Source organism: Periplaneta americana, chromosome 14 (genome assembly GCF_040183065.1).
Source record: "Periplaneta americana isolate PAMFEO1 chromosome 14, P.americana_PAMFEO1_priV1, whole genome shotgun sequence".
Taxonomy (NCBI): domain Eukaryota; kingdom Metazoa; phylum Arthropoda; class Insecta; order Blattodea; family Blattidae; genus Periplaneta; species Periplaneta americana.
In genome coordinates, this window is record NC_091130.1 from 54,878,632 (window position 1) to 54,891,013 (window position 12,382).

Here is a 12,382-nt window from a genome sequence, read left to right on the forward strand (position 1 = left end):
TTCTAACGAATACCAACCATGGAGCCAGGTGACGCGACATAGTTGCCTAAGCAACAAAGAAACAAACAAACATGGCATATGAAGATTCATACCTGGAGTTCATTCCCAACATGTTTGAAGATAACAGTGATGCTGACAAAGATTATCAACCCAATTATGGTGATCTGACTTCATCAGGTAAGTTATTTTTGTAATAAGTATATTTTAATGGATGATTTCTTATTTTTAATTGTATTTTTTGCAAAGTTGATATAATGTGACGCTTAGGCAAGTTTGTCTCTTACATTTTTTCAAAACCCATAAGAAATGCAGAGGGTTGGGCACTATTTTTATAGATATTTTCGTTTATATTTTCAATTAATATTTTATAATGTAAGCAAGTTTGCTCTATTTGCATGCGTATGAAACATAATTAAAGGTAGTAGCCTATTTTACGAAATCAAATCTATTAAAATCCCTTGATGAGGTTGGTTAGGCAAGTTTAGTGCTAAGTACGAATAATTGTTGTTGTTTGGCTAAAATTTACAGCTTATGTCACCACATGTACCATTTTATTTTGTCATCTTTGATGATTATGGAGTTAGGAATGGCATGCCTTCTCAATCATATCAACAATTTTCTCCCACAGACAACCAAAGTTCTTACACTTTATAGTGACAGCTGTGGAGGGCAGAATCGTAATATTAAAACAGCACTCTTCTTATCTTACGCATTGCAAACCACCCAACCCTTGAAGTGATCAATAAAAAATGTTTCATTCCTGGCCACAGTTTTGATATCTGTGACATGGACTTTGGAGTCATCGAGAGGTCTAAACACTATCACGAAGAAATATATGTTCCTGAAAAGTGGGAAAGAGTAATAGCTGATGTGAAGAAAAGAAATCCAAAATTTCAGGTCCATTGTATGACTAGCGAATTATTCTATAGTTGAGATACTTTAGAAAATGAAATAACAAACATCAGAAAATAAACAAAAAGTGGAATGGCTCAAGATTCGATGGTTACAGTTTCGGAAAGATGAACCCAAGAAACTTTTCTACAAAACATACAGTGTGTCTGACTGCATAGATTTTGATGTGGTTGATATAGCACGGAAAGGGATCTGAGGGTGCCCATCGCGAAACTTTTCTCAGAAATTGAACCTCCTGTATTCCAGAGGTCGGCCAATCACGAAAGAGAAGAAGAAAGATTTAATGTCACTACTCAAATATATCCCTCCAATTTACCACCATTATTACCGAAGTCTGAAAGTAAAAGGAGAAGGTTTCAACAATCCAGACATGGGAGGAACTGACGGGGATAATGAATAAAGAGTTCCATATTTTTCTTTGTGTTCCAAAGATTTATAGTTTGTAACTTTGTTAAATGATAGCATTAATAGTCTTAATGAAGATCTTGATTCCATCTCTTCCTGGTCTCAACAATTTGGGCTTAACCTAAACGCATCTAAATCACAGGCTATTCTGTTCACGAACCGTAGATTAATTCCTGAAGTCAACGATCTGAATATTCCACCTGTGAAACTGAATAAAACAATCATCCCGTTTAGCTCTACCGTAAAAAATCTCGGAGTGCATTTCGAATCTAATCTCAATTGGGATACACATATTAAATGGAGAAATCTGCACTCACTTTCTCTCTTATATCGAATTATGCACACTTCATCCCCCTATTATTTATTCGCTCGATTTCATACTATCTCTCGCTATCATAATATTAATACTCGATCACAACGCGATAACACGCTTGAAATTCCACTTCACACATCGTCTCTGTATTCCTCATCTTTCACTGTTGCTACCTCTCGTCACTGGAACTCTCTGCCGCCTGAAGTCAAGGGCTGCCGAACATTGAAATCTTTCAAATCCAAGTTAGAAAATTATCTTATGACGAGTTGCCAAACTAACTTACTATTATGACAAGTGTTGTATTGCATGTTTCCACGTATTCACATTTTTTTATGTTCTAGTGATATTCAACTTATTTTATATTTTTGTTTTCATATTTTCCGATAATGGCATATCTCTAATGTGATAAGTTGAGCTATATATAATCTTAATTTTCCTTTTGTGTGTACTTAAAAATATTGTATTCACTATATGCTTTGTACTGCACTATTTTATTACTACTATTAGTATTATTACTATTATTATTATTATTATTATTATTATTATTATTATTATTATTATTATTAATATTATTAATATTATTATTATTATCATTATTACTATTCTTATTTTTTATTATTATTATTATTATTATTATTATTACTATTATTATTATTATTATTATTATTATGAATAATTGTCTTATTTTTTATACTTTGTATGCCTCATTTGTTTTGACCTGCTGTTCACATTTTATTATGTTTTTTTCTTTCTTTCTTTATGTTATATATTATGTCTGATTTCTTCTTACTTGTTGTTTACATTTTATTATTATCTTATTCAGTTTTGTGTGTAAAATTGTAGTGTACATTGTAAATTTGTAGTGTTTTTGTAACGCAGTCTTTACTCCTGGTTGAGTGTTAGAGAAGGCCGTATGGCCTTAACTCTGCCAGATTAAATAAATTATTATTATTATTATTATTATTATTATCATTAATTAGTCCAATAAATCGGTCATCATACGACTGCCTGCAATGATTTTAATGTCTTATACTTTTGAACCTAACTTGCATATCCCACTTATTTGGGTTTCAAATTTTTTTTATGAGGGCCAAACTTGCCTAACATTGCCAATGCCACATGTTTGGACTTGAAATATAATTTGTTTTAGGACTAAACTTGCCTATCATTCGTTTTACAGTTTAACATATTTCTGGGTTAATGATATTTTTCAACTTACTTTTTTACATGGACTAGATACATACTAGATTACGGTAAAAGAGAAATAATTATCTTTTGACATGTGATTATTTAAAAAAATGACGTCCAGTCTTTTCAGTGTAATTGTGGTATAGGCAAGTCTGGCACTGAGCCACTCAATTATTGTTAAATTTAACTTGTGTTAGGTGATTAGCATAAATATTAAATGTTGTATATCTGTATATATTGTATCGTTATATTACAGAACAACTATTTTAATTACTTGTTAACATATTTATTATGAGGCTTATAATTTGTGTCAATTTCTGCGGGAATTTTTGAGACAAACATAAATAACAAAAAATATGAAGACTCACCTAGTTAATACTGCATCATCCATGATTTTAAACATGTGAGTGCATTCACATGCTCCTAATTAAGTGCCACTCTATGTTTAGTAACAATGTTTCCTGCAACACTAAACAGGAAAAAACTTTTTTTCTGTCAAACACTTCTCCACGATCGTTTAATTTAAATCCTAACATTTCACCAAGTTTACCTCTCAAATTCTCATGTGACATAATAGAGTTTACACTTTTCACAAACCACAGAAAACTGATTTTTTTTTTTTCTTTATCAAACTAAACACACAACCTTCATATACCAACTCAGTACAGAAACTGCCACTGCAAAAGTACAGCGGTCGAAACAGAAGACTGGCCCCTGTTGTAATTGAATTACCAGATTTTAAAAAGAGAAGAAGGTAGTTATGCTCTCACTTGCACACAGTGTATACATGGCTATTTTGAAATGGATGAGGGAGACGAAGCCCAGAAAAGTATGTATTTCATATGCTAGGAAGATGAGCTGACAACAAGTTGGAAGTTTTCTTGGAAAACCATAAAACTTAATAAGGGTTTCGCATTGTGTTTAAACTTTCAATAGAGGTAGACTAGGTCACTGTCCTCATATTTCCATCTCTTTCTGAAGTGTTTGTGCAAAGATTTTCCCTAAGCTACCTGCTTTGCAATAAAAAAATAACAGTACTATTGTGCTTTTTAAGTAAGCAATTTCCGAGAGAGGAATATCGATTAAATATTTTTGATCGATTAATCTTACAACAGAAATTGATCAATTAATCGATTAAATCCCACAACACTAATTTTAAACCCATATAGCGACCAAACAATGAACAAATGCATTTGCTGACTGAATTCGGAACATGTGGACGGTACAACGAAGGTAAACCAGTCATTTGGTTTGCTTTGTATGTGATCCATTGCTTATCAGTACATCAAAGGAAATTGGTATTCGCTGTGGATGGGATTTGTCACTTTTTCGTAGTTTGTTGTAGCAGCAGACCGCAGTGGTTAATATACCTAATTTCACCAACCAGTAATATATATCAAAACTGGAATGGATTGAAGAAGATGTCATCAACAAAGGGCCGTATTTTTCGCATGGATCAACATGAGCCATGGCTCTGGATGGCAAATTTTTGGGATTAGTACCATACTCAAGCTGTGAAAATTTGAGAAATTTTATATACATGTGCATTTATGACAAACATTTTACATTAATTTTTATATATCCGAACAATAGGTATTTTTATACTATATGCGAACAGGATGTAATTAATTAACTAATTAATAAGAGGTAGTAAGGTTATCTGATTATAATATACCAGTCAAGGCTTTATTTCACATGTGCGTCACATAATTAAAGCTTGTAAGTCACTTAATTTTGCATGGCAGCTCATAACATCTCAAAGCAAAATAATTCTTGTTCTATGCAAAAATTGGTAACTTATTGGTTAAATACCTGAAATTTTATTATTATTATTATTATTATTATTATTATTATTATTATTATTATTATTATTATTATTATTATTATTATTATTAGTTGAAATGAACTAGTACACAAGTTATATGTTTAAAATGACTGTTATGAAGTTTTAAGTTATTAGTCTTATTAAGTTCGGATATGAAAAGAATTGAGGCTGAATATAGAAAACAGTGAAAACTTAAAATAATTAGAAAAGAAACAAAAAGTGCTTATGTAGTAAGACACACAAAATCGAGTTGTTCAAAATGAAACTGAGGTATTCTTTCAAAAACTGATGGGAGTACATCGTCACTGTTATGTGATACATCTTCTAAACTAACAATAAGTACGATAATGAAAGTGAAATGAATGGCAGTATTGATCAGCACCTATGTAATTAAAATAATGACTGCAGTATGAAAATGAAATAAGTAAAATTAGATCCAGCATTCTGAGCAATAAATGAAGTAACTAGAGACTATTTCACCAGTCAAGGAGTGAAACAATAGGCCCATCTAGAAGATTTCAGATCCAACAAAAAGCAGGGCAGTGATCACTGAATGTACTGTAATAGTCCTACATTACTGACATTTAAAGTTGTATTCAATTTTATTTCTTTTGTATTATTTTCCCTTTTTTACTAATTAATTCCATTTGAATATTGATTATTCGATTCTCTGTCTTCATTTTCACTAATTTTCATATATTGTTATTTATGTAGAGGGGGCAACATTTCTTTAGTTGCCTGAGGTGGCAAAAATTATAAATACAGTGCCACATCAACCTTATTGAATTATATCAGGACCAGGAAATTTTTGGAAAAATCATGGAACTCGGCTGTTTGGAAACTTCGAATAAATACCTAAAACTTGTATACGAATCCTCTGTTGCCAGATATTGAAGTGTTAGTGCTAATCTTTCATGAACAGGTATTGCTTCTCACCAGTCTGTCTTTCTTGCAAAGTGTTAGCCTATTTTGCATAGTAACATTTCAACGATCAGGTTATTATTGCTAAAACGGAGGATGCTGTACAAAGAGCCATTTATAATTTGCAAATAACCGCATCAGATTTCAATATGGAAATCTCAAAAGAGAAAACAAAAGTCATGGCATTTTCGGGAGAGAATCCAATTCCAAGTAAGATCATGATAAATAATACTTTAATTGAACGTGTTAATTCCTTTAAGGCTGCGGCCACATTGGAAGCGTCGTGCGGCGTGGTACCGCTCTCGAAAAATTGAGGAGTGGGAGGAAAGAGCGTTTGTGTGGCCATATAGCGCAGTATAGGTGAGCGATGCAGCATGGTGTGGAGATGAGATCATGACAGTGTTTGCTTTTAGGCAATTCTTATCTAGAAAGAACAGCTTAAAATAGGAATGGAAGAGAATTTTGTGTTCATCTATTTAATAAGAGATGTGAAACTCTGAGAATTTCATCGTTTGTATGGAGAATTAGGGACATTTCCAGATAGATATTTGAAGTATACTCGCATGCCTATTACAACTTTCGGCTATTTTATAAATAAAAATAAGGAGCGACTACAGAAGCAAGCCATCAAATTTCAGAGATTTGTCACTATTGCACAATGGCTAATCATTATATTAAGATAAAATTATTTTAAGTTAAAGACACAGGATCATGCATTTTTCGAACAATGATGCAGGTAGGCTATACTGCATATAAATTAAATTAAATAAAAATAGTCCTACGAATCCTTAAATTTTTGTGTTGATGGAATTAAGTCTCATTCATTACGAATAATTGCATGGGCTGCACCTTACATGGCAAAAAAACACATGTTTATACTTACGAAAATTTAACATTAGAAATGAGCAGTTTTCAATATTTTTCATTTTTTTCATTTTGGTTTATTGCATTTAAAACTTCTTACAATTGTGTGCTGTGCAATTTTAATTTTTCCACTGCACTTATAATTATTACTTTTCATATGCGGCAAAAGAGACATTAAAAATTGTGCTCCAGACCACTGAAAATGTGCTCTCTTGCCGTTGCTTTATTAACAGGATATCGAACTACTCTAGTTTCAGCATCAATTATTTTTTTATATTAGTGTATATATAAGGTCCTATTTTAAAAACCCAATTATTGATAAATAGATTTAACATAAATATATTTTTATATAAGTAATATATATTTAAATAATTTAGATTTATATTTGAGCCCTTGGCTTTGGTGTTGAGGCATTCGAAGACATATTCGTCTGAAGTGATATGTTATCATTGCTGATCATTGTCTTTACTTTCTCCCAAATCAGGACTGTTTGGAGTCGATGGGATCTCCTGGAAGGAAAGATTTCCTACAGTCTATCAGAAAGGACGACGTCCTTCATAAACATCGTCAGGTCGAAAAACGTCCATAACGATGTAGCGATTCAAGAGCTTCGGAACCGCTTCGTATCTTTGGGAGCTTCTGGAGTTCCTTCTCAAATTTATTTTTAAAATTCTACCACTTATTTTTGCCACGTCTTCTGAAATAGAATGCAATAATGAATATTTAATGAATTAGTGACTAAAATATTTATATATTCTAATATTAAGTCTTCTACTACGTTAAAATGAAGAACAATTTAAGGTAAATTTCTAACATTACTCTTTCTTGTAGGTTTATAACCACAGGGACATCATTGCGATTACTGGCATTTTCCTTCAGGGTAGGAAAATTTACAGCAATTGTAATGGCAAGAGAAATGTGTGAGGTAATCTAAAATGAATCAATTAAAGACTTTATACTATAACCAAATAAAGAAAAATTAAACGAAGTAGTCAGTGATTACTACGAACGTTGTGGTTCCCTAATTGCTTCGTAACAAACGAGGAAAAGCATAGTCAAGTAAAGGGTCCTGATAAATTCGGTTCCAGATATTTTAATTTACGTACTATTACTACAGAGTATTGCTGGCGCAGACTAAACATTTTAACCATTGATTTGGTGGGAAGAGGAAAACACAGTGATGGAAGCATTTTCACAACTTTACACTTCTCAATTTGTTGGAGACTAACAGGTTCAATGTGCCTGAACTATAGAACTCACATGTAATGGTATCACTTGTACTTATTGGAGATGAAGCCTATCCTCTAAAACTTTATCTTATGAGGCAATATCTAGTGAGAGAACTAATGCCTAGAAGGAAAAATTTTAATCAACGTTTATCTAGTGTTCGAAAAATAATACGTGGAATGTGTTTTCGGAATATTGCGTGCTAAGTGGCGATTCACGAATAGAAATATGGACAAAAATGTGAAAAGAGCCAGCACATATTATAATCTTTCATTTGAGAAAAGATTGCGACAAAGAATGATCTTCATTATCATGAAACGATTTTACAAATTTACAGAACTGATAATGTGCAAACTCATTAGAACTCAGATCGCAGGAATAATAGTTGCAGTGAATTTGATAGACAAAAATAAGGATAACTTCACTGATTATTTCAATCAGTCGCAGATGTTAATATAACATTATAATTTGTACTTAATAGATTGTGTTTTTCATAACAGAAGTGTCAATATTCTTGTATGAGATTGTAAATAATTAGGCTACTTTTGACCTAATAGTTTTAATGTACCGGTATTTCTTTGCTTTAACGATGGTTAATCGTAACAACAGAAATATTTAAATCAAATAATTGTACCTTTATTTTGGAGTTGGAATATGTTTAATATTGTACGAAGTACTGAGTGTTTATCCCGACAATATTCTACGAAATATGATTAATAATAATAATAATAATAATAATCATACGACATATTATAAAAATATTATTCGCGTTCAGTAAAATGTCTTTCTACATATTCCTCGTCATGGAGAAGTTTTAGAAGTTCTTCTCGCAGTTATTCCACAGGAATATTCGGGTTTTCACTTCTTAAATGATAACTTCTTTCTCATTTCTTGACAATTCATACTTGCAATTGTGAGCGGCGCCGCTAAAATCTCAAACAAGAGCGAGCGGCCAGCGGCGTGTAGCATTGTCTTTGAACCAACTTCCCCTCCAAAATGCCACTCCGCTCACACTATGGCCAGCTGCATTTGCTAACATGCGTTTGTGATTCATCCACGCCGCCACTCAACGCGCCATGCCGCTTGTCGCTTGCACTGTGGTTGAAGCCTAACTATTTAGGTTATAACCTCTCTTACATCACTGATGAAGATATGTCGAACAAAATATCTAAATTTATAAAAATCACTGGCGTAATTAACACCATCTTCAAATCATCCCATGTTCAGAAACATACAAGGCTAAAGGTATATAAAACACTAGCTCGACCGGTCCTCACTTACGGTAGCGAGGCATGGACAATCAGAAAAGCTGATGAGCAAAGGCTGATGATAGCTGAAATCAGGTTCATGAGACGAACAGCGGGATGCTCTTTGCTGGAACACCGTAAAAATGTGGACATATTGCAGGAACTAAAAATGGATCCTATAGTTAATTTTGTTCAACAATATCGACTTCAGTGGAAAAAACATGTGGAAAGGATGGATCGCACTAAATGGCCTAAACAGATTCTTACTTATGTACCAAGAGGAAAGAGGAAATTGGGAAGACCACGAAGGCGCTGGCATGAGGCCATAACAGATCCTGTAGGATCTAATATGTGATGGATATGATGATGATGACATTTCAAAGTCTGTTGCTGAAATTCGACAGAAGTTTTAAAACTATCCCACTGAATTTAACGTAAGTAATTAAACAAGTCAATGCTTCTATTCTATACCAATTGCGACTTTTGTATAGTGGAATCTGTCACAATCACCCTTTATTTTTCAACTTTATTTTTGTTAGACAGCCCATAATAACTGCTGCACTTACTATAATAAATCATCTACCATTATTGCGAATAACCAGCAAACACGAATGGTCCCTGACCATTTGCTGATTATTTGTATGTTGCTCCAAACAGTGAAAGTTCGCTTCATCCCTTGTTCATTGTTCGTTCCCTATGTGTGTACGCACCTTTATTGATGTCACTAATGAGGTTCAGACCTGTCTTCTGACAGTTGATAAACAAACAAATGTAAAGTAAAATATTGATGTTTGCATTAAGGAACGCACTCGGGACAATTCTAAAGAGGCAGAAGGCTTCCGTGAACAGTTCAATACTCGCAGTGCAGAATATGTGGAAGAAATCTTGTCACCTCACTTTGGTGGCATATTGCAGTTTGTGAAGGAAGATGAAGTGCTGGTTGACAAGGGACAAGCAGATGAACTGAAAAATCATGAAAGTGAGTATCTTTGTTGCATATCATTTAATTTTGTTACTGACACTATAGATATTAGATACTTCCAACATGTTGTTATGGCTGGTTCTACCGGTCATCAGTTTTGTTATGATCAGTTCTGACACCAAAATTATTGTGGCTCTACTTGGATAATCAGAAAGGTAATGGTTGAGCTATTATCTTAGATTGGTACTGCGTTTACAAGACAGGATCTTATAAAGTACCTGACAATGGCACTGTCGTCAACCCTCTTGAAACTCATTCTCGGAAGTCTTATTGAATAACATGCAAAATTATGATAAACAATCATGCAGGTCATACAAATGCTTCATAAGTTGATCTGGAGCTGTCGACATTTCCTAGCACGAATCTGTTGACCACTGATGATGGGTCCTTCAACAAATTCCAACTTTTCTTCCTCTCGATGGATAAAATTGCTAGATTACAAAGCCTTGTGCTCGACATGGCTGTCCTGGTGTAAGTTTTTATTCGTCATGATGCAGAAAAATTCCTTTCTGCAGATGCAGTCGTGATGGGACAGATCAGTAGGCATATAATTTGTAAAACTTGGAGTAGTTCCTGGAATGCCAAACCCATGCTTATGTTCTGTAGTTTAGAATATAGGTCACACACATGTTTTGATTTAATATTCACAGGGAACACTGTTTCTCTAGAAGTTCCTTGTTCATGTTCATGGTCTAAATGGTCAATTAACGGTGATGAAATCGGGATCTGTTATGTGAATGAGGCTTTGGATAAATGGTTCAGTATTACAGGAAACAACAACCTCCCAGCTTCTTGTGATATTCAGAAACAATGGGACCACATCCATGCTTCTGATATCTACCAGGCTCTACTAGCGTCTTCATCGTCTGAGGTCGATCAAGCTAGATACCATGCAATACGACAGAAGGAATCAGGGTCTTGGCTTAAGTCAATACCATCTTCCAATATTGGCACATTAATGGACAATATGTCCTTCAAAATTGCTGTCGCCTTAAGACTCGGGTGCAAGATCTGTTTTCCACATAAATGTCTTTGTGGAGCCACTGTTGATCCCTATGGTCATCATGGCTTAAGTTGCCCCAAAAATATCGGGAGATTTTCCAGGCACTTTCAATTAAATGACATCATTAAAAGGGCACTTGTCTCTGCTTGTTTTCCATCAATCCTGGAACCTATTGGAATCTGCCATTCTGATGGAAAAAGACCAGATGGATTGACCTTGATACCCTGGTCTCATGGAAAATCTCTGCTATGGGATGCCACTTGTGTCGACACTTTAGCACCATCCCATTTGCCTGTCACCTCCAAAGTTGCTGGTTCTGCTGCAACATCCGCAGTGAGCATCAAAAGGAATAAGTATCGGGATCTCCAGGACAAATACTTGTTCTCTGTTTTTGCTGTTGAGACGTTGGGACCTTGGAGCACAGAGACTAAAATGCTGGTTTCAGACATCGGGAAAAAGTTGCAAGCGCTCAATGGAGATTCCAGGTCGACTGACTTCTTGACACAAAGAATCGCTATATTGCTATCCAGCATGGGAATGCTGCCAGTGTTATGGGGACATTTCCTCAAACACTGGCTTTGGAGGAAATATTTTATTTTAAAAAATTCAAAATATTGGCCTAATACCGGGATCAACTGCGTTTGTTGACACAACAAGACTTGAAGAGTCTTGAAGGAATCTGTTGGAAGACGTTCAGGAATCTTTGCCACATTGTAATAAAACCCTCAAGGCTTTGCAGAATGAGATCATTATACATCTCGCGACCGATTGACAAGAAGAAGATTGTGTTCTTCACAAACAAGACAGCAGCTCTGCCTGTGGACGATGAGTTCCAGAAACTCTGGCGTTCTGTGGTAGTTGAGAGCACGGATAACCTGAAGATAGGGGAATATCTGGAGAAACAGGGAATCCGCTCCATGGAAGATCATAGACCCAAGAAGGCGACACTCCACAAGCATAAGAAACTGAACCAGAGCAAGAAGCAGCTCAAGAAGCCGCGAGACAACTAGCACTTGGCTGACACTGTGGAAACGTACGATGACAAGTGAAGATCGGAGAAGTGAGAGGGGATTGATTATTTCTTGTGACGTTGGTAGAGGAGACTGATGCTGTTGACTGAACACGAAGACCGGTAAACAATGCGTGTGCATTGTGTGCGACTGAAATGATGACGAAAAAAAGTGTATCAGTAAATAATACATAACCAACGAACAATTGGTACCTACTAAGAAAACAGAACATCATTATAGGTTTCAATTGCTATAATGTGCTGTACTGACACTAATACATCTGTATCTCTTTCTTTTATAACATTCGGAGGAAATATGTGTCCTAAAAAATTAGTATTTATATATGAAATTTTAAATTGGAAGCAGAGAAATCTTAATTAACGCATCTTGCGATTCAGCATTCACATAGTGTAAATTAATTTCAATGTTCAGTCACTACAGAATTGCATCTTCTTACGCACATGTCACAACAATTGTTACAAAAA

At 34.5% G+C, this 12,382-nt stretch overlaps 1 long non-coding RNA gene across 1 annotated transcript in view; it reads left to right on the plus strand.

The window, feature by feature from the left end:
• Positions 1-43: 43 nt before the first annotated feature.
• The window catches only part of LOC138713303 (uncharacterized), a 38,346-nt gene continuing 26,007 nt past the window's right edge, over positions 44-12,382 (plus strand). Inside the window, exons 1-2 of the long non-coding RNA XR_011335828.1 lie at positions 44-177; positions 9,704-9,881. This is a non-coding gene — a long non-coding RNA (uncharacterized lncRNA). The remainder of the gene's footprint in view (positions 178-9,703; positions 9,882-12,382) is intronic.